Raw genomic sequence first — 22402 nt, 5'->3', positions numbered from 1 at the left:
CAAATTTGGGAAGATGTTGGCCATTATTTCTTCAGCTATTGTTTCTGTTCCTTCCTCTTTTCTCTTTCTGGGTCTCCCATTATGCATATATATTTTCTTCATTTAACCATTTTTTAAATTGTTTATATTTTAGTTAGTTAATATACAGTGCGTTATTGGCTTCAGAAGTAGAATTCAGTGATTCATCACTTATATAACAACATCCAGTGCTTATCACAACAAGTGCCTTTCTTAATACCCATCCCCCATGTAGCCCATTTCCCACCCCCCTCTCTCCCATCAACCCTGAGTTTGTTCTCTATTGTTAAGAGTCTCTTGTGGTTTGTTCCCCTTTCTTCTCTTTTTCTCTCTCTTCCCATACATTCATCTGTTTTGTTTCTTAAATTCCACATATGAGTGAAGTTATATGGTATTTGTTTTTCTCTGGTCGACTTATTTTGCTTAGCATAATGCATTCTGGCTCCATCTGTGTTGTTGCAAATGGCAAAATTTCTTTTTTTGAAGGCTAAGTAATATTCCATTATATATATATATATATATATACATATATATATATATATACACACACACCACCTCTTTTTTATTCATTCATCAGTCTATGGACAATTGGGCTCTCTCCATAGTTTGGCTATTGTTGATTAATGCTGCTATAAACATCGGGGTGCATGTACCCCTTTGAATCTGTATTTTTGTATCCTTTGGGTAAATACCTAATAGTGCAATTGCTGGATCATAGGGTAGTTCTATTTTTAATTTTTTATGCATTATGCATATGCATATGCATTATGCATATGTTTGAATACTTGATGTCCCACAGGTCTCTGAGGCTCTGTTCAACATTTCTCATTGTTTTCTTTCTGTTCTTCAGACTGGATAAATTCAGTTGACCTGTTCTGTCTTCAGTGAAGTTTGTTCATTATTTCTTCTGCCACATCAAATCTGATCTTGTGCCCTTCTAATGAATTTCTAATTTCTGGTTATTGTACTTTTCAACTCCAGAATATCTTTTTGTTTTTTTTTAAATAATTTTTATCTCTTTATTGATATTGTCTACATAGTAAGACATTGTCCTATTACTTTCCTTTAGTTCTTTAGACGTGGTTACCCTTTAGTTTGAACATATTTAAAATAGCTGATTTAAAGTCTTTTGTCTAGCAAGTCTAGTATCTGCACTTCCTTAGGGACAATTTGTATCAATTGTTTTTTTCCTCCATTGTGTCAGATACTATTCCTTGTTTCTTTGCTTGTCTCATAATTTTTGTTGAAAATTAGACATTTTAAATAATATTACTTGGCAGCTTTCAGAGTCTCCCCTACCCAGTGTTTGTTGTTATCGCTGTCATTGTTATGTTGTTTAGTGAGTTTTCTAAACTGATTGCATAAAGTCTGTATTCTTTATCATGTGTGGCCACTGAAATCTCTACTCAGTAGGCTAGTCAGCTAATGATTTACCAGATTTCCTCAAATGCTTGGAGTTCATAAGTCTCCTGGTCTGTGCCCAGGTGCTCTCTGTGCATTGGTGGCACACACCTTCAACACTCAGATGTGCTGTTGAGAACTCTGCCTTAGTCTTTACTTCTGCATGTACAGAGCTTCAAGGTCAGCTGAGAATAAGAGCTTAGGGTCTTCTTAGGTCTTTCCTGAGCATGTGCATGTCCCTGGGCATGTATGTGGCTTTCTAGATTCCTAGGAATACGTTGAAGCTTTCAAAGTTCCTATGGGCATTATGAGATTTTCCTTTTTTAGCTTTTAAATTAGCCTCTTGCTTGCTCCAACTGTTATTCACCACCTCAGGTGGCTGCGAAGTTAATAACTTTCCTCTAATTCTTTTCCAAGCACATCCCTGGGGAGAAGGCTGTTTGTACTGTGGAAGCTCCAAGCTAGCTTAAAGACGGTAGAGTCTTCCAAGGAACCATCAGACAGGTAAATAATGACAGTTCTCTGGGGATGAGGCTTTGAAAGAGCTCTATCCCTCTTCTGCCCTCTCTGGTGGCTGCCTTGTTCCTGCTTTTCACTGTGATTACAAGCTGTTTGTTTTCAGGCCTCCCGTGGAGCTGGATGGTAAAGGATGCAAATGGAGCAAGTTAAAATGCCACAAACCTCACAAACCTCAAACCAGCAGTGCTTATTGAATGAATGCTCCCTGGATTTACGCAAGACTGTGGTTAGTTTCAAACTTTAAAAAAAGCTGGTTCTTAGAATTTTTGCTAGTTTTCTTATTTAGTTTATGGAGGAATTTTGGGAAGTCCTGACTCTGCTTATTACTTTTGCTTCTCATCGTGTATAGCTGCATGGTTTCCACTGTATGTATTTGTCATCGATTTTTTTTAATTAAACAATTATTGATTTATTTTGATCGAATGAGAGAGAGAGAGAGACAAAGAGAGAGAGTGTGTGTACGAGCAAGGAGAGGCAGAGAGAGTGGGCGAGAGAGAATCCCAAGCACACTCTGCGTTGCTAACACAGAGCCTGACATGGGGTTTGATCCCATGAACCATGAGATCATGATCTGAGCCAAAATCAAGAGTTGGGCACTCAACTGACTGAGCCACCCAGGTGCCTCTATCATTGATTATTTAACCAGTTTGCTGTTGAAGGATATGTATGTATAGTTTTTTGCTGATACTAGCAATGTTTCATTGAATAACCTTATGTAAATGTAATTTCGTATGTGTGAAACTTAAGGAAAAATTTCCTAGAATTAGAATAACTGGGTCTTAGGTCAAAACTAGGCTGTCTCATAATTTTCATAGATACTACAAAATTGCCCTGAACAGTGGTTGTATCATTTTGTACTTCTGCTGGAAGTCAGTTTTATCCCTTAGTTCTTTAGCTGTCAACTGAACATTGCTTTTAGCTAGGCAATATTTTATGTGTTCAGGATACTGTCAGTGGTGTGCTGGTAAATGTTTAACAACTAGTTCTCTTAGGAGAATCCCACCCCCTGGTTTGTAGTGTTTTCTGATGTCTGTAGTGTTAATGCACCACACCATAGCCATTTGTAGTGACATGGGGTTGGGGAGAGATATACACGTCAACCCTTTAAATACTTTTTTTAAGTTTATTTATTTTGAGAGAGAGAGAGAACAAGCAAGAGAGAGAGCATGCACAAGCAGGGGAAGGTTAATAACACACCGATATTAATTTCTTAATTTTGGTAAATATATATGTTAATTAAGATCTTAACATTGGGAAAACTGGGTGAAGTTTATGCAAGAACTCTACAATATATGCAACTTTTCACGGAGTCTAAAATTATTTAAAAATAAAAAGTTAAGAACTGCAAAGAAATCTTTAACTTAGTAGATCTGTTATTGGTACTGGATTGGTACTATAATTTCTAAAACTACTTTGTATCAGTTCAATGGGTAAATATATTGAAGTGCTTAGAAACCAGGTTATATTAGAAGGGAATTACAGATATTGAATGGGAAAATGTTGTTGGATATGAATTGGAGGAATCAATATCCACTCATGATATTTTAAAAAATGAATATTTTTTTGCTCTGGCTTCTGAAAGGGCCTAGAAGCACTAGCCCATCTGTTGCATACCTAATAGCCAAATCTTGGTTTCCAAATACTCTTTTTTCCACTGAAAGAAATCTAACTCTGGAACATGTAAAGTATAAATTAATTCTGGAATATAATTTTATGCTAGAAACAAGATGTACTGAAAGGATTCATAAAAGGACACAGAACCCCATCATTGACCAAATTGGAGTAGCTTAGCACCAAAAAGAGTGACTGGTTATTATTACACAGTGACCAAAAAAATGTCCATGAGTTTCTAGTGATACAGAAGAGAGAAAAAGACATAAGAGGGAGGAGGAAGCTCTTCTTTACTTAAAAAAAAAAAAAGCCAACTAACAAATATGGAAGAGAGAGGGTAAAAAAATCACCATTTTGTAAGCCTTAGGGCAATAATTAATTTGGCAGGAATCATCCATTGATACTAAAACCACTGATTGAAAGGTTGAAAGTGAACAGGATAATTATATGGCCTCAAAATATTGCTTTGCTGCCCATGGATTACTCATCAGTTACTGGGAAAATATGCCTTTACAAAGGAGAGAGCTGGTGACCACCACTTCAACCAAACGATCATACTAAATTTCACCAAGAGAAGGACAATGGGATGTTTAGTCCCCTATATGTTGCAATAAGAGGCATGTGATATCATCTCTTGTTTTTTTGTCCAAAAGATAAGAAGTTGCTCTGCATTTAATCATAAACAATCAGACAAATCCAGAGAATGGGATATTCTATAAGACAACTGGCCTGGATTATTTAAAAAAATCAAAGTAAACAAAAACGGTAGAGAGGCTCGTTCTAGGTTAGAGAAGATGGAAGAATCATAGGAACCAAATGGGATGTGTGAGAATTGATTGAATTCTGGATTGAGGAACTATTTTGAAGCACTTGAGAAATTTAAATAAGGATTGTGTTTTAGACAATTTAATTGAATTAATTTTAGTTTCTTTAGGTGTGAATGTGGTGTATGAGAACATGGCCTTATTGTTAGGAAATACATGCTGAAATATGGAAGAGTGAACTGTCATGATAGCTGCAGGTTTCAAATGATACAGCAAAAGATACAATTATATATAGGAAGAGGTAAAGCAAATACTGCAAAAAAGGATTTAGGTGATGATAATTCAAGTGTTCATTTTATGTGTTTTTCAACTTTTTTTTTCAGGTTTGAAAATCCAAATTAGAAAGTGAGAAATAAAAACCATATCATGGCATACGTGTATGGTCTAGAGCTTAGTGTCTAATACCATTCCCCACTGAAAGGAACCAGGGCTCACTCTTTAGAGAAATGGCTGATTCCAGGTCTGGGCAGGGTATATATAAGATGAGTGTGGAACATCATTTTATGCCAGAAAGTAGAGAAGCACTTAAAGTAATCACGCTGGCATGTCAGCTTGAAGGGGCTTTTACTGGCCAAATCTGGGACAATGTGAAGACCAAAATAATTAAGTAGAGTAATCAATTGTAAACCATTGGAAGAAAACAGAAATTCATGAGTCTATACTTAAATAAATGGCGCTGAAGAGAGGCTTCTTGCTTATGGTAGAATGCTAAGAGCTAACTGGTAAATGTGGAGGAAACGTAGGAGTTAGAAAAGCAGCATTTTATATCTGTCACAGTAGAGATTGCATCAGGCGAGAATCCTCAACTGATGCTAAAAGTAGGAGACAGTCTAATGAGGATTAAGGGATTTACATGGTCTTAAAATCTCCCCACAGACTGCTTATTTGTTCTCAGGGAGATAAAAAGGCAGTAATTACACAGTGGAGAGATCAAACAACTCATTGCCTGGATGATGAGGATTAGCATTTCCATTGAGGGACAGATGACAGCATATGCCACGGATGGGATACCTGTGAAGGAAACATGAAACATCACCTATGGACTTCCCAGTCTAGATCACATAACCTAAATCTAACCACGAGGAAATACCAGGCAAACCAAGAGTGAACGTGCTTTTTTTTTCAAAAAAAAAAAAAGAGTGGAGAACCATATTTTTCAAAGATGCCTATGTCCAAAGATAGAAGATATGGAAATGTTCCAGATTAAAGGAAGCTAAAAAAGACATGCATTTTGTTGTCTAGGCTAGATCTGTACTGGAAGGGGGAACATATGCTGTAAAAGAGGTTATTGGGTCAACTAGCCAAACTGGCATAAGAAAGGTTACTTAGATAAAAGTACCATGCTAATGTTAAATGTACTGAATTTGATAATTGCGATGGTTATATATACACCCTGAATTATTTAGGCGTAAAAAGCCATGGTGTGTATAATTTCACCTTCAAAATGGCCCAGAAAAAAAAATTGTGTGTGCGTATTTTCTTATTTTTGTATTTGTATGTAGACAGGAAGAGAATACATGCAAACGATAAATGGAGTCACATGTTAACAATAAGTGAGTCTGGGCATATGGGTGTTCTCTGTGCATATTTTATTTGCATCTTTTCTGTAAGTTTGACATCTTCCCATTTAAAAAATAGCATTATTGAGCCTGATTTATATATTTTCTAAGAGAACCACCTTTTCTAGAATGTTAAATCTGAAATCCAGATTTATCTGGATCATCCAGGGCTTATTCACATCTCTTCACTGGTTTCATGTTTTCTGGAATGGGGGTCTCCAGAAAGGAAGGTAGACATCCCAGGAAGTGTGCAAAGCTATCCTATCAGGGTCTCTGAAAAATGTGTTACAATTTGCATTTTATTTTTATCTAAAATTAAGAAAGTAATTAAGAAATAATGCTTGGATTGTCATTATATGTACTTATATACATAAGTACAAATAGTATCACTTGAAATGATGGAGTGGTGATCAAAGGGTATTTGGAAACCATTGATATATAGGAATTGTCCAAAATTATTCCATATCTGGCCCCTGAATACCTGTTGAGTATCTTTGTCTTACCATATCTGCTCATCCTGTTCATCTAACACACTATGCTATTTGCTTTCCCCTATACTTAACTTTTAAAATACTTCGTGCATTTTACCATGTGGAGGCTAATGCATATTCTTGCAAAGATTTTCAGCCTCATAGCACCAACCTAGTAACATGAATGGAACTAACTTTTCCCTCTTTCTGTCTATGCTATATACCTTGTGAACATTTCTAACCTAGCTCCTGTAGTACCTTATTGTAAAGGTGTTTGCATATCTACCAGAATGTTATTGAGAACAGGAACAAACACATCTTGATTTTTCACAGCAACAAGAGTGTTTCCATATACAGAGTATAAGAAAGCTCAATAGGCTTTCCCCGCCCCCTAGCAATTAGCATGGTGACAAGATATTTCTAATATAGTATCTATTTCTCCCCTAAAAATGAAAACAGGGTGCCTTATATGCATCAAATAGAATTTTTTTATAAGCTCTATCAATGCATGAAGCAAACATTTTGCACATTCCTCAGTGGTTAATTCAGATTAAACAGAATGTACTGTTTTTACAGGGATTAGTATCATTCAAGGATGTGTCAGTCAGTTTCACCCAGGTGGAGTGGCAGTGGCTGGACTCAGCTCAGAAGATCCTGTGCAGGGACGTGATGCTGGAGAACTACAGCAAACTGGTTTCAGTGGGTAAGTAGAGTTTCCCAAGTAACTTCCTAGAGCATGAATTTCCATTCTGAGTTGATGAAACATGTCATACCTCTAAAGACTTGAATTGTTTTTATTTTTATTTTTACTTTTTTTTGAGAGAGAGAAAGAGAGAGAGTGTGTGTGTGCACGAGGGAGGGGGCAGAAGGAGAGAGACAGAGACAGAGAGAGAAGGAGAGAGAATCCTAAGCAGGCTCCATGCTTAGCAGGTAACCTGATGCAAAGCTTGATCCCACGACCCTGGGATCATGACTTGAGCCTAAATCAAGAGTTGGATACTCAACCGACCGAGCCACCCAGGCAACCCCTTTAATTTTTATTGTTTTATTATATGTATCTATATATATAATTTGAGTATAGTTGACATGAGTTGAATTGTTTTTATTGCTAAGGGTTTGGTTAAAAAAAATACTTAATTGCTTTAGGCCTTCAGGAAGGATGTCAGTGTCTTCACCTCTAGTGAGAGGTACTGCTCTGCTGGGGTTGAAATAAGCAATGTCATCATGCATGACAGTCCTTAGGCATCATGAAGCACAAGGTGTGTAGACGTGAGTCTTGTGTCATTTCTCATTGACAGGGTGTCTTACAATCAAACCAGATGTGATCTCCCAGTTGGAGCAAGGAGAAGAACCATGGATAATAGAGGTGATGTTCTCAAGCCAGAGTCTTCCAGGTGAGTTATTGTGTACCCAAGAGATGGAAGCTACTGGAAATCAGATCTTAAAGTGGACAGTTGGTTACTTGGTACCTGTAATATTTTCCTATGGCCGTTGTAATGGAATACCACAAACTGGGTTACTTAAAACAACAGAAATGTATTCTCTCACTTCTGGAGGCTAGAAGTACAAAATCAGGATGTCAGCAGGGCCATACTTTCTCCAAAGCCTCTAGGGGAAAATCCTTCCTACCTCTTCCTAACTTCTGGTGGTTGCTGGCAATCCTTGGCATTCCTTGACTTACAGCTGACTCTAATCCCTGTTTCTGTTATCATCTAGCCTTCCCTCTTTGTGTCCTCCCCTAATTTAGGGCCCACCCTAATCTAACATGACCTCATCCTAACTAATTATATCTACCAAGACCCTAGTTCCATATATCACATTCTGAGGTTCTGGGTGGATATGAACTTTAGGGACATTATTCAGACTACTGTGAGATCTCTGAAACATTTTTGGAAATCTCATTTTAGAGACTTCATACCTTCACAAATATTGAAGGATGTCTGACCGCCATTCCCAAGATGTTTAAATTAACATTTTGTAATATCACCTTCCTCTTAGAATGTGCTCATTCTCTACTTGATGTTTATAGAGACACTTTGCACTCTGACATTACCCAAATCTAATTTCTAGTTACTGTATCTTCAATATTTATTTCTTCATTATTCTTCAGTTGCCCAATTTCTTCCCATTTTTATATACTCCTTTTGATTTTCATCAATTTTGGATATAGCCTCTTTTTTTAAGTTTTTCAGATCATGACGTGAGCTGAAGTTGGATGCTCAACCGACTGAGCCACCCAGGCGCCCCAAGTTTTTTTAAATGTTTATTTATTTTTGAAAGAGACAGAGAGAGTATGAGTGGGGGAGGGGCAGAGAGAGAAGGAGACACAGAATCCAAAGCAGGCTCCAGGCTCTGAGCTGTCAGCACAGAACCTGGTGTGGGGCTCGAACCCACAAACTGTGAGATCATGACTTGAGCTGAAGTTGGACGCTTAACCAACCGAGCCACCCAGGCACCCCAGTTTCTTTAGGAATAGCTAAACGTCTAGTGATTTAAACATCTGTGCTCCATCACATAACTCTACTCCTTCCTTCTATCCTTTCATGGTGAGGTGCCTCATGTTTTTCTGTGTTCAGACTCACTATCCATTTTCTCTTTTGTCCCTGCTGCTAAGATTTCATGGCCATTGGGTTTTTGGCCCAGAATGATAATTGCCTGTGTACCTTTGTGCTTTATTTGGTAGTGCTCAATATTCCCTCTATAATACACCTAAACTTGTTTTTGGTAAGTAGAACTAATTTGGTCACATTCACCTTCTTTTTTTTTTTTTTTTTTTTTTTTAATGTTCATTTATTTTGGAGACAGAGAGAGACACAGCATGAGCAGGGAAGGGGCAGAGAGAGAGAGAGGGAGACACAGAATGTGAAGCAGGCTCCAGGCTCTGAGCTGTCAGCACAGAGCCCGATGCGGGGCTCAAACTCACGAACCGTGAGATCATGACCTGAGCCGAAGTCGGACGCTTAACCGACTGAGCCACCCAGGCGTCCCACATTCACCTTCTTTAACTATTTATCCTTCTGCAGTTTGTCTAGTTTACCACCCAGCATCAGGGCTCATCACACTGCTGGCATACAGGAAATATTAATTAAATCAATAAATCTTGATTTATGCAATCATTCCACTCAATCTAGGATTTTTAATTAATTAATTAATTTATTTATTTATTTACTTTAATTTTTTTTTAATGTTTATTTATTTTTGAATCAGAGAGAGATCATGAGCAGGGAAGGGGCAGAGAGAGAGGGAGACACAGAATGTGAAGCAGGCTCCAGGCTCTGAGCTGTCAGCACAGAGCCCGATGCGGGGCTCGAATCCACGAACTGTGAGATCATGACCTGAACCGAAGTTGGATGCTTAACCAACTGAGCCACCCAGGCACCCCAATCTAGGATTTTTTAAAAGGCTTTGTTTCATACCTCCTACTCTTCCTAGATGTTTCAAATCTATTAATCAATTTTTAAGGCGTCACCTGTCTTTTTAACATTTTTTTTTCAACGTTTATTTATTTTTAAGACAGAGAGAGACAGCATGAACGGGGGAGGGGTAGAGAGAGAGGGAGACACAGAATCGGAAGCAGGCTCCAGGCTCTGAGCCATCAGCCCAGAGCCTGACGCGGGGCTCGAACTCACGGACCGCGAGATCGTGACCTGGCTGAAGTCGGACGCTTAACCGACTGCGCCACCCAGGCGCCCCAAGGCGTCACCTGTCTTTATGTTCATGGGTCCAAAACTGGTGGCAAAATTACAATCATCGTAGTCAACACTTGTGTTATAGCCTGTGATGCGCAAGGCACCGTTCTAAGCAGTTCACATGTATTAATTCATCTACTTCTCACAACCGTCCCCTGGGACATATACGATTATTATTTCTGTGGATAAACGAGCTGAAGTCCCAGGAGATTAAATTCCATGCCCAACGTCCTCCAGTAAATAAGTGGTGCTCCTTGATTTCATACCCAAGTTACCTAGTACTAGAGACCATGTTCGTTAAAACTGTTCTGTGCTGCCTGTCGTCTCTAGTATACTTTACTTCTGCCTCACAGAGCAGCATTTGGCCTGTTGGAAGGTCACTTCCAGCAAGAAGTCCTACTTGTTTCATCCTCAGAATGTCAGAAACTGAAGTCATTAACTTTCCATTTTACAATGTCTATTCACTTTCCAAATTCTCCTTTTAGTCACTGGGCTCTGTTGTTCTCCCGTTTGCATGGATTGAGTCATCCTGAAATTTTCATCTCTCCCATCCTCTCATACATTTTATCTCAGTATCTTGTTATTATTACGCTTTCAGTTCCCCCAGTGTGCTCAGTTATCATGAACTTCGACCAGAACCATATTGTCACATAGGTGAATTCTTATTTGTGTTTGTCAGATTTGATTACCAAAATTGTGACCTTTATCTTGAGACTAACCTGAGAAGATAAATCTGGTACTTACTATATAGTTCTGAAATCTACAACTTTGTTTTATGTTTATTTATTTTTGAGAGAGAGAGACAGAGTGCAAGCAGGGGAGGAGTAGAGAGAGGGAGACACAGAATCTGAAACAGTTTCCAGGCTCTGAGCTGTCAGCACAGAGCCCAATGTGGGGCTTGAACTCATGAACTATGAGATCATGACCTCAGCTGAGGCGAACGCTTAACTGACTGAGCCACCCAGGTGGCCCTACAACTTTTTTTAAAGTAAGCACTATCATGATAGCCTTATGTTGCCTGTCCAAATTTTATTTTTCTCTATTTTCCCAAAACTTATCCTAAATTCCATTTAATCTGTATTTTTAAATATCCTGAAACATATCTAGATATTTTATTGAACTGCGTTTTGCCTCCCTAGAAACTTTAAACCTTTAATTTTATGCTCAAATCCTAACTGTTTTCAAGAAACTGTTCCTTACCACTCTAGATGTATGACTTTAGACAAGCTACTTAATCTTTATATGCCTTAGTTTCCTCATCTGTAAAATGGGGACAGTAAGAGAACCTATCTGAAAGGGTTCTGAGGATTAAACAAATTAAGTGTGATTTAGTATTAAATATGGTTATTGTTTATTAGCATCAGACGTTATTGTTTTCTCCCTCCTTGTTTTCCACTTGCACGTAGGTGTTCTGCCAAGACTTATGTGTGTTGATTCATGAATTTCTTTCTCTCAACTTACTTATAATTTTGCTAGATAAGTGCCTTTTTTTCCCCTCTTCCTCATGTTTATGCGTACCAGAACTATATATTCAGTGATTATCTAATTAGTTGGTAGAGGAGCCAGTTGAGGAAAAAACCTTTTTTCTTCCCTCCTAAAATTAATAGAAATTACAGATGTGTGAACTAAGATATTAGCTCGAGTTAAGAAGATTATCATAAAGCAAGACTTTGAAAAAACCCCAGTAAGTTAGAATATTGTAAAGGGAAGAAATAGGAATTCATGATTAGCGTAGATTCAGTATTAATCAGCACTGATGAACTAAAATAACTAAATCAGCATTCAAAATAAATCTATTAATTTGGCCTTGATGCAAGGATCACCACTTGGTCTACATATTTCTTACTCAATGTTAAAGGTCACATTTAGACAATACTGAAGGTACTTGTATTTTATTGTCTTCTCTCCTTTTTTGATGCTGTAAAAGGTTCTTTTCCATAGATTGATTGATCAATAGGTGGAACATCACCAGTTATGATGAATTTGCCTTTTCTTCTGGGAGACTGGTCTTGAAGCCAAAACTTAACCACATTTAAGTACAATTAGAGAGCCAAGTCATAACCAATATAATTCATCAGATGTGATTAATTTTCCTTTATTCCAGAAAAAGTCTGGAGAGGCCAGAACATCCAAGACCATTGATCCAGGCAACTTATATTAATCAAAACAAACAAACAAACAAACAAACAAACACTGATTAATGAGAAAAATACTTCATGTGGGAAAGCAGTTAACATGAGTATGAATCCTATAGGTTCAAGAACAGTTCACTATAAATGTGACTCACAGGAGAAAAGTTTGAAACATTTCAGAGTTAATGATTGGTAATAGAAACTGGGTAAGAAAGGTGATTGATGGATGTGATGTATGTGGAAAGTCACTTTTCAATATTAAGCTTGAAGAAATGTCTGCTGAAATTAATGAATATAATCAAAATGGGAAGGATATCTGTCTCACTTCCATTAGTATGGTGGCTATTTCAAGTTCAACAGCAAAGACAGAGACTGATCTCCACCTCTTTAATTAGTATATGAAAAACAAAAACACACCACGCAGAAAAGACAGGGATTGCATATCCCTGAAACTGTAATTGTGTTGAACCTCCTAGACATTGACTCAAAATCTTTTATCAGTGCATTCTCATTTCACAGAATAAATGACTACTGACATACTACAGAAAGAAACAACAAAATACAAGAGGAATACATAGCCCAGCTTTCAGGCCCAAGATGAGAATCTGAGTCTTTGTTAGAGTTACAATATATTTATACTGTACATTTTCAAGAGCTCTCTGAAGACAGAGCTCTCCCCCGCCCCCCCGCCGCCCCCCAGAATTAAAACATCCTTTTTTTTTTTGGTCATAAGAAGCTGTATGAACTAGTACCAGATAACAGTTAATAAAATGTAGAACTTAGGGGCACTGGGTGGCTCAGTTAGTTGAGTGACCAACTCATTCTTGACTTTGGTTCAGGTCATGATCTCACGGTTTGTTGGGCTCTGTACTGACAGTGTGGAACCGGCTTGGAATTCTCTCTCTCCCTCTCTCTCTGCCCCTTCTCTGCTTGCGCTGTCTCTCGCTCTCAAAATAAATAAATAAACTTAAAAAAAAAAAAAAAGGAAAAGTGGGACTTACAGTCCTGATGAGGAAGATTGTACAAGTGTGAATATTCCAGTTTTGGGTGGAAATGAGCAGGGTTTTATAGGATTGACAGGTGGGGAAGCCAGTGCTGTTGAATTAGCATTTAGTCCTTTAGAATGTGTGTCTTGACAAGGTAGAATACCTTGATCATTTTTACCATTTATCTTTTTGGTACAATGAAAAAAATATAGTATCAATTTCTCATGGTGGTTGTAGTTGTGAGATCATTACCACCAAAATGATAATGATCACTTAAAATATTTTAAAGTGAATCTTGCAAGGTTGCAGTGGCAACCTTTGCTTAGTTTGAGCATTTTCATTTTCTGTCATTTCTATTAACTAATTGGTATTTCTAATGGTTCCTATCTAGAATATTTACAGGTAATTTAGCACAGGAGCAAATTTGGAGCCAGCTTGAAAGAAAAAAGGAAGTTCACTGGCCAGAAAGCTATATATAAAACACGAAAACCCCATGATAAGTGATAAGCAGCATCCTGCTACAAATTTCCAACCCAGTAAATACTGGGGGTATTGGTCAAGGTAGCTTTAAGCACAATAGAAAGAAAAGATGAGGCTTCTAGTTTATTCATCTACTTCCTGCTTCCATAGTTTAAGTGCTGAGAGTATCCTATAATTTAAAGGATTCTTAGTAAATTAATCTGAGGAATTTCTTTTTGTTCTAGTCTAGAGCAAATATTTGTTCACTGGGAAATATATAACTTTTTTTACCATCTGCATAAAATTTGTCAGCATCCACCTGTAAAGAGATGAATACAGGCTGATGATAGTCTGTTGCTATAGGCTCCTAACCCAATTCAGTGGGTGTTGTAGAGTCCTGGTTTGAGCTGTCCCATGCTGAGTGCCTAATAAGATTCCAAAAGGGATATGTAGATTTGCCATTACTCAAAAGATTATTTTCAGATTTTGTTGGAGGAGCCTTCCTACAGTAAAGAAACACAGAGGTGCTAATTGCCAGCAGCTTTGTATAGTTTTATGATTTTCCACTTTTGATGCCCTAGTGTAAGAAATGAATAACTTAATAAGTTGTCTGGTGTTCTGCAATTATATTTACATCTTACCTGAGAGAGAAAGAGATCTTTATTGTCCTCAGGTACTGAGAAGGTGATAGCCAAACACACTCTTCTTTTTTTTTTTTTTTTAATTTTTTTTTCAACGTTTATTTATTTTTGGGACAGAGAGAGACAGAGCATGAACAGGGGAAGGGCAGAGAGAGAGGGAGACACAGAATCAGAAACAGGCTCCAGGCTCTGAGCCATCAGCCTAGAGCCCGACGCGGGGCTCGAACTCACGGACCGCGAGATCGTGACCTGGCTGAAGTCGGACGCTTAACCGACTGCGCCACCCAGGCGCCCCTAAACACACTCTTCTTAAAGTGGCTTGTCTGTTTGGATTACCATAAAACACCATTTTAGCTGACACCAGTATTTGGTAGATACTTTACCTGAGTCCTCCCGGAAATGGTTGCTCTCTCCACCTAAAAGTAAGCTTACAGAATCTGAAAAATTAATCTGTAGAGAGGAATTTGTTCCTAGGAGGCATTTCCATTGGCTTTTAAAAAACAGCTTCATTGAGGTATAATTTACATACCATAACATTCACCTACCATATGTACAATTTCGTGGTTTTGGTATATTTTTAGAGTTGTGCATGTCTCATTACAGTCCAATCTTAGGACATTTTTATCCTAGGGGCACTGGGTGGCATTGAATCAATACTCTGTCTGTCTTTACTCTGCCATCAGCCAACACTGATATGCTTTCTGTCTTTATACATAACTTTTCTGGAACAAGATGTTGCATATAAATGTGTGGTCCTTTAGGTCTAACTTCTTTTATTTAACTAACTTGGTTTTTGTAGGTTCATTCATGTGGTGTTCCAGTTTCTCTTGTCCTCACCATCATTTGGTATTATCACCTGTCTTTCTAATAATCATTCTAGGGGGCGCCTGGGTGGCTTGGTCAGGTTAAGTGTCCAACTTCGGCTCAGATCATGATCTCACGGTCCATGAGTTCGAGCCCCGCGTCGGGCTCTGTGCTGACAGCTCAGAGCCTGGAGCCTGCGTCAGATTCTGTGTCTCCCTCTCTCTCTGCCCCTCCCCTGCTCACTCTCTTTCTCTTTAAAAAAAATAAATAAACATTAAAAAATAAATGAAAAGATTTCCTGGTTTCGAGTTTTGTAAAGCTACATCAATCAAGACACGGTGGTAGTGGCATAAATGTTGACAAATACATTACTTGGACAGAAAACAGAGTGCAGAAATAGACCAGAATATATATGGAGAACTGTATGAGCAAAATGCAAAGGCAATTCAATGGAGAAAGGGTAGTATTTTCCACAAATGGTGTTGGAACATTTAGATATTCTTATGCAAAAAACCCTTAGATCTTTACCTTTTACAATATAAAAGTTAGATAAAAATGGATACAGACCTAAAAAAAAAAAAAAAAAAAAAAAGGGGCGCCTGGGTTGCGCAGTCGGTTAAGCGTCCGACTTCAGCCAGGTCACGATCTCACGGTCCGGGAGTTCGAGCCCCGCGTCAGGCTCTGGGCTGATGGCTCGGAGCCTGGAGCCTGTTGCCGATTCTGTGTCTCCCTCTCTCTCTGCCCCTCCCCCATTCATGCTCTGTCTCTCTCTGTCCCAAAAATAAATAAACGTTGAAAAAAAAAAATGGATACAGACCTAAGTGTTAAACCTAAAAGTATAAAACTTATAGAAGAAAACAAAGGAGGAAGTGTTTGTGATCTTGGGTTGCACAAAGCTATCAAAATAAATTTTGTGGTTGTTCCAAGTTTTGGGGTTGTTTGTTAAATGGCAATAGATAAGCAGAACAGTAAATTTAATAGTCTCAAGGCTGCTTCAGGAAAGACCAACACAGTAGATTAGGCACCATTATTTAGACCCACATGACTACTGTGGGTCTGCAATATAATTGTCTCCATCAAGTGCAGATCTAAATATAATTTAGATCTCATCATTAAGGTATCCAAAAGATCTCATCATTAAGGTATCCAAAAGATTCTGGATTACTTATAAAATATTGACAACTTATTGAATGAAAACAGATGTACTCATTGATAGAACAAATGCACGGACTTTTTTTTTCATATTATATCTGAAGCCCCTTTGATGCCCCCTAGACCAAGCCACGTGAGTATGGGGAGATAGCTATGTAGTGGAATTAAGGGAGGTAGGTATCTTCCAGAAGGGAGGCCTGCCAGAAGCCCCCGGGTGATGGTACTTGTTTCCATGCCCTAGAGAAGCAGGTCCCTGTGATGATTAATTTTATGTGTCAATTTGGCTGGGCCACAGAATTAAGATATTTGGTCAAATATTATTGTGGACATTTCTCTGAGAGTGTCCTGGGTGAGATTTACATTTAAATTGGTGGAGATTGAGTAAAGCAGATTGCTCTCCTGGTTGGGCCTCATCCAATCAATTGAAGGCCTGGGTTTAAAAGGAATTCTCCAGAAGACTGCCTTCAGAGTTCATCTGCAATATTGGCTCCTCTTGGTTTTCAAGCAGATAGTCCTCAGACTCAAACTACAACTCTTGCCTTAGTCTTCAGTCTGCCAGCCTCCTTCATCAGATTTTGGACTTGCCAAGCCTCCAAAATCACATGAGCAGATTGCTTAAAATAAATCCTATTACCTCTATCTCTGTATGTATGTACTCTTGGTTCTGTTTCTCTGGAGAACCGTGACTAATACTGTCTCCTAGGATGATCTTTCTTTGAGGGAGGCATGATCTTAGGATGGTGCAAAAGTTCCCAGCCTAGGGGTTGGGTATTAACACGTCACCATCCTTGACTCTCTCTCCCTGGATTTTTGAAAATCCTCTCATCATCTATTACATCCGCATATATTTCTCTCCAGCATATGCTCAGGCCTTATGAAACCCCCTTGACTAAACAGAGGAGCATTGAGGAGAAAAGTCTAAATAGTGGTGTCTGAAGCACCTGGGTGGTTCAGTCATTTAAGCTTCTGACTTCGGCTCAGGTCATGATTTCACAGCTTGTGAGTTCGAGCCCTGCATCAGGCTCTGTGTTGATGGCTCAGAGCCTGGAGCCTGCTTCAGATTCTGTGTGTGTGTCTCTCTCTGCCCCTCCCCTGCTCATGCTCGCTCTCTTAAGAATAAATAAGCATTAAAAAATTTTTAAAAAATAGTGGTGTCTGGTGAAAAAGAGAATGTGTATTGGGAAGCAGGTAACACAGGGTAGATGCAAGTTGGGGGCCTAACTTCCATTGCAGATGCCATGTAATTTCATGCCCATGGAAATCTCCTCTTTGATGTCTTTACTTATATTCTATTTTCTAATTGGCAAGTATAAATTTTTTTAAGCACAATATTATGTGGTCATTTTAAGGGGGAAAATAAAGTTTTGTGCTGGGGTCCTAGGGTTCTAGCATTTCAGCTCTGGAGAGGATTGGCACTAGAAAGGTTATCACACCTTAGCTACATGAGCCTGTGATCAATAATTATGTGAAAAGATTTTTCTGAAGGTGGAGATTTTGTTCATAGATATTCATATATAATGAATGTTCTAAGAACAGTTAGGGATAGAGAGATGAAAATAACACTATCCCTACCCACCTTACCTTATGTTTTAGCTTTTAAACCATAGCAGGAGAATGTAGTTGTGAACTAAATGGATAAGAGAAAAAAATCACACTCAACTGAAGGAGCCAGACTGTCACTCCTGAGTCATTCAACACCTAACCCTAACTTCTCCCTTTAACACCCCAAGGTAAGAGAAGGGCAAGAGATGTTCTCCAAGTTTTCTAGGTGATTAGATTGTATTTGACTCATGTATTTAGGGCTAAGAAGAAGCTGGGTATCAGGTGTGAATTTATAATTCTATATGGTCTAAATAGGAATCTACTAAATTGGTTTTGTGCATTTTTTCTTAGCTACAGAGAAAAAGTCTTGTTTCCCGTATTTTACTAAGGTTGTCACTGTATCCATATTTATACAGGTTTTTTTTTTTTAATTTTTTTTTAACGTTTATTTATTTTTGAGACAGAGAGAGACAGAGCATGAATGGGGGAGGGTCAGAGAGAGGGAGACACAGAATTGAAACAGGCTCCAGGCTCTGAGCTGTCAGCACAGAGCCCGACGCGGGGCTCGAACTCACGGACCGCAAGATCATGACCTGAGCCGAAGTCGGCTGCTTAACCGACTGAGCCACCCAGGCGCCCCAACAGGTTTTGAAATTAATTGTAAATACTTGTCATTAGGAGAGGTAGAGATTCAGGTCTGGCCAACATTTGTGTTGCCACAATGGCCAGAAGATTCTTTGCAGTCTGTGGCTCTCCCCCACCACCACCAACATTAGTCTCAGGTGAGGACACCCCAGCATTAGGGCTGCAGCCTCAGCCCACAGTCTAGCCACACCAGCTGCAAGGACATCTGGGAATGCTGGCTCTGACTTCATCTCAGGAAAGCACAACATGTAGTGGGGGGAACTCCCAGACATGAAAAGTGGACAAAAGAAGTACACAGTCCCAAAGCTGGACAAATGTCCCTACATGAACTGCAGAGAATTTGGGAGCCAGTGTAACCATCTCATTAAGAACTATAAAAGTGTGGGGCGCCTGGGTGGCGCAGTCGGTTAAGCGTCCGACTTCAGCCAGGTCACGATCTCGCGGTCCGTGGGTTCGAGCCCCGCGTCGGGCTCTGGGCTGATGGCTCAGAACCTGGAGCCTGTTTCTGATTCTGTGTCTCCCTCTCTCTCTGCCCCTCCCCCATTCATGCTCTGTCTCTCTCTGTCCCAAAAAAATAAATAAACGTTAAAAAAAAAAAAAAAAGAACTATAAAAGTGTGAGGGGCACCTGGGTGGCTCAGTTGGTTAAGCATCTGACACTTGATTTCAGCTCAGGTCATCATCTCACGGTCCATGAGATCGAGCCCCACATTGGGTTCTGTGCTGACAGCGTGGGGCCTGCTTGAGATTCTCTTTCTCTCTCTCTCTCTCAAAATAAAATAAGCTTTAAGAAAAACAAGATAATAATGGTGTGGGAAAATTTGACATAGAATTTCACACCTAAACAAATCATAGTTCCAGTTTTCTATTATTTTCACAATTTTTTCTTTAAATACATCACTTGTATTTGTTTGCAAAGCAAACATTTTAGTAGTAATACTTATGGTATAGCCCAAATGTTTTCCTGAAGAAGAACAAATAAACCAAACATCATTTTTTTTTAATTCAATAGATTGTCCTTTGTAGGAGAAACCAAGATTTTCTCAGACATCCAATGACTCAAAAGAAATGACACATAAACAAACAGAATAATTGTTTAATGAGAAACATTATGTTTGAAGAGCCAATGACATAAACATGGGATGGGGCTAGCATTATGTCAGCAAACCAATAAAACCATTAATGGGAGAAAGTGTGTGCTAATAAGTCTAAGTAAAGTGTGCTAGTTTGGAAGGCTTCACAATGCCAAACTACAAAAGAAATATTTTAAAGGAAACGATAGAAGAACTAAAATAAGGAATGTAACAGCCCAATGTAAATTAAGAGAGAACAGGAAATTGAAGGATAGTACTGTAAAATACAAGAGAACAAAGAATTAGCTTTTCATAAAAATTTGTCAAAGGTTACTATTCTTATTGCGTGGGTGAGAGAAATTGATCATAAGGATGTTTAGGAAATATTTAAAGATGCTCTATTATAGAATGTGATTGTTTTTCTTCTAAATTAGATGTGCATATCTCAATGACCTGGGGGATATATAATTTAAATAACCAAGACTGAGCTGTACCCTAGACTATTTTAATGAGAATTTCAGATAAAAGAGACAAAGAGACACATGGATTGTCAAAAGAAAAGAAAAAAAAAAGCTCCTCAGATGATTCTGATGACTACCCCCTTACGTACAATGAGTCTAAAAACAGTCACTGTAATTTACAAAATAAAATATCAAGAGTCAAGGTCAGTCAGGCAAAAGGAAAGCATAAAAAAGTAGAACATACAAAATTGGTCTGGTAATATGTGAAATGTAATAGGAAGTAATAATAGAACATATATATTAATATATCATTGATTTTTTTTATATATCAGTTACATATACATATATAAAATATATTTGGGAATCCAATATTCTGAGCTCATGTCTCCAAGGACTATGTATGATGCCTGAGCTCTCCTCAGGTGGTGAAATTTAGTGTTGAAGAGCAAGCTGGCAGGCCTTCACCGCATAAAAATGTGCTCTGCTTCAGACCTACATGCACCTGATCAGAGGCCGAGGGGCCCTAGGCTGCTTCTCGGAGGAATGAAGCAGCTGGAAGGGCACACCTGGATGTCCCTCCTGGGTGCTCCCCAAATAAGTGGTGGTTTTCTCTCTTGATTTATTTCCACTTCATTTTTGTAGGTATCCATAATGTGTCTGCTCTTTTCAACAAGGCTGTGGGGTCCCTAAGGCAGGGCTGTCCCTATGGCTTCTAGATCATCAGAGCCTGGTACCAGTGGGCATTCATGGATATTATTAGGATGAAAAGGGGGAGCAGGGGCCTGGTGGGGCCATGGCCAAGATGCACAGCTCCACCTGACTGGTCATGGCCCACCTCTCTCTTTCCTTTAGATTCATCCAGGCTCCCAGAGGCAGCAGGCCTGATGCCACCTCGCACACACTCTGGCAGGTGACTTTGCCCTGAGTCCTCCCATCCTAGCACTTCTCACGGTGTGCCCTGGTGGGCAGCTCGCTGGAGAAAGCAAGGGCTCTGGGTTAAGCAAGAGAGCTCGGGGTTATAGTACTGAAGAACAAAGGGGTGTTCAGACTCTCTTAGTCTTGCTCTTCTCTCTACAAACTGGATATGCTGCTTAACTAAGGACCACAGAGGAGAATTGGACCCCTAGAGCTGCTGGACCTGCCCCCTGTGGCCTGAGTCATGGTGCGTGTCCAGGTGTCTGACCCTGACTGTGTATGAGTGTGCACAGCTCTTGTGAGCACCTGCCTGCCCTCACCTACCTGAGAACTTAGGACCTGAGGCCAGTGCAGCTGTGTGACCTGCCTCCCACAGTGAATGACAGGGCTTATTAGGGAAGCCAGATCCACACCTCATTCCCCAGCAGGTGCAACTGAGAGGAGAGAAGGCCGAGGCCACTGAAAGATGAATTGTGCAGCTAGGAGCATTTGGCTGGCTTCTGCTGCATCCAGGCAATGGTTCTTACTGGCTCCTGGTCATCCTTTGTGCCATAGAGAAGGATTTGGTAAGCCACAATTATGGGCAGGACCCGAGTCTCCAAGATCAACAGCATAGGCAACACATCCATAAAGGCAGGGACTCCTGGAAACCCGAAATCCTGTAGACTGGTGGCTCTCAATGCTGGTCCCAGGACCAGCAGCATCAGCTTCACCTGGGAACTTCTTAAAATGCAAATCCTCAGGCCCTACCCAAGCACTTCTGAATCAGAACTCCAATGGGACTGTCAATCTATGTTTGTTTGTTTTTTTAATTTTTTTAACGTTTATTTATTTTTGAGAGAGACAGAGACAGAATGCGAGTGGGTTAGGGTCAGAGAGAGAGGGAGACACAGAATCCGAAGCAGGCTCTAGGCTCTGAGCTGTCAGCACAGAGCCTGGTGCGGGGCTCGAACCCACAAACCGTGAGATCATGACCTGAGCTGAAGTCAGATGCTCAACCGACTGAGCCACCCAGGCACCCCTGTCAATCTAAGTTTTAACGAGCCCCACAGGAGATTCTGGTGTGTGCTAGATTTGAAGAACATGGCCCTAGAGCATCCTCTTACTCACTGTGGCCATCAGCTCTTCCAATTCCATCCACCTCCCCAAGTCCTCCACCCTGTTTTTGAAATTGCTCTCATGAAGCTTGTCTTGAGTTTACAAGTAGGGAGCCCCAAGGAGTAGTGCTTGTCCTGTACTGACTTCTATCACCCTGAGCACTTCTCCTTACCAGAGATACAAGTCCTTTTCTTGCAAATGGAAGACCCACAAAGTAGAGATGGTTTTGTCCTTCGTGGACAGCATCTTTATGCTGCCATAGAGACTGAGCTGGTGGCCATACAACCTGATGCACTTTGTCTGGGTGCCCCTGCATGACCATAGCATGCTCATGGTAAACTTTGAACACAGTCATCCCACTGACAAGACCTGGCCCAGAAATCATCCAGTGAAGCCATGCTCAA

General features: G+C 39.6%; 1 long non-coding RNA gene across 4 annotated transcripts; it reads left to right on the top strand.

The window, feature by feature from the left end:
* Positions 1–1044: 1044 nt before the first annotated feature.
* Positions 1045–9156, top strand: LOC147576061 (uncharacterized). 4 transcript variants are annotated; one of them, XR_015241710.1, is made up of 4 exons: positions 1045–1923; positions 5876–5926; positions 6979–7105; positions 7701–9156. It is a non-coding gene; the product is annotated as an uncharacterized LOC147576061 (long non-coding RNA). The 4 variants fall into 4 exon arrangements; XR_015241711.1 differs by lacking the exon at positions 1045–1923 and adding an exon at positions 1935–2164; XR_015241712.1 differs by lacking the exon at positions 5876–5926 and having other exon boundaries at positions 1048–1923.
* Positions 9157–22402: the final 13246 nt, after the last annotated feature.

This window comes from Puma concolor, chromosome D2 (genome assembly GCF_028749965.1).
Source record: "Puma concolor isolate L17-30 chromosome D2, mPumCon1.1.hap2, whole genome shotgun sequence".
NCBI lineage: Eukaryota > Metazoa > Chordata > Mammalia > Carnivora > Felidae > Puma > Puma concolor.
Note: the sequence above shows the minus strand (reverse complement) of the source record. Positions and strands in the feature narration are given on the sequence as shown.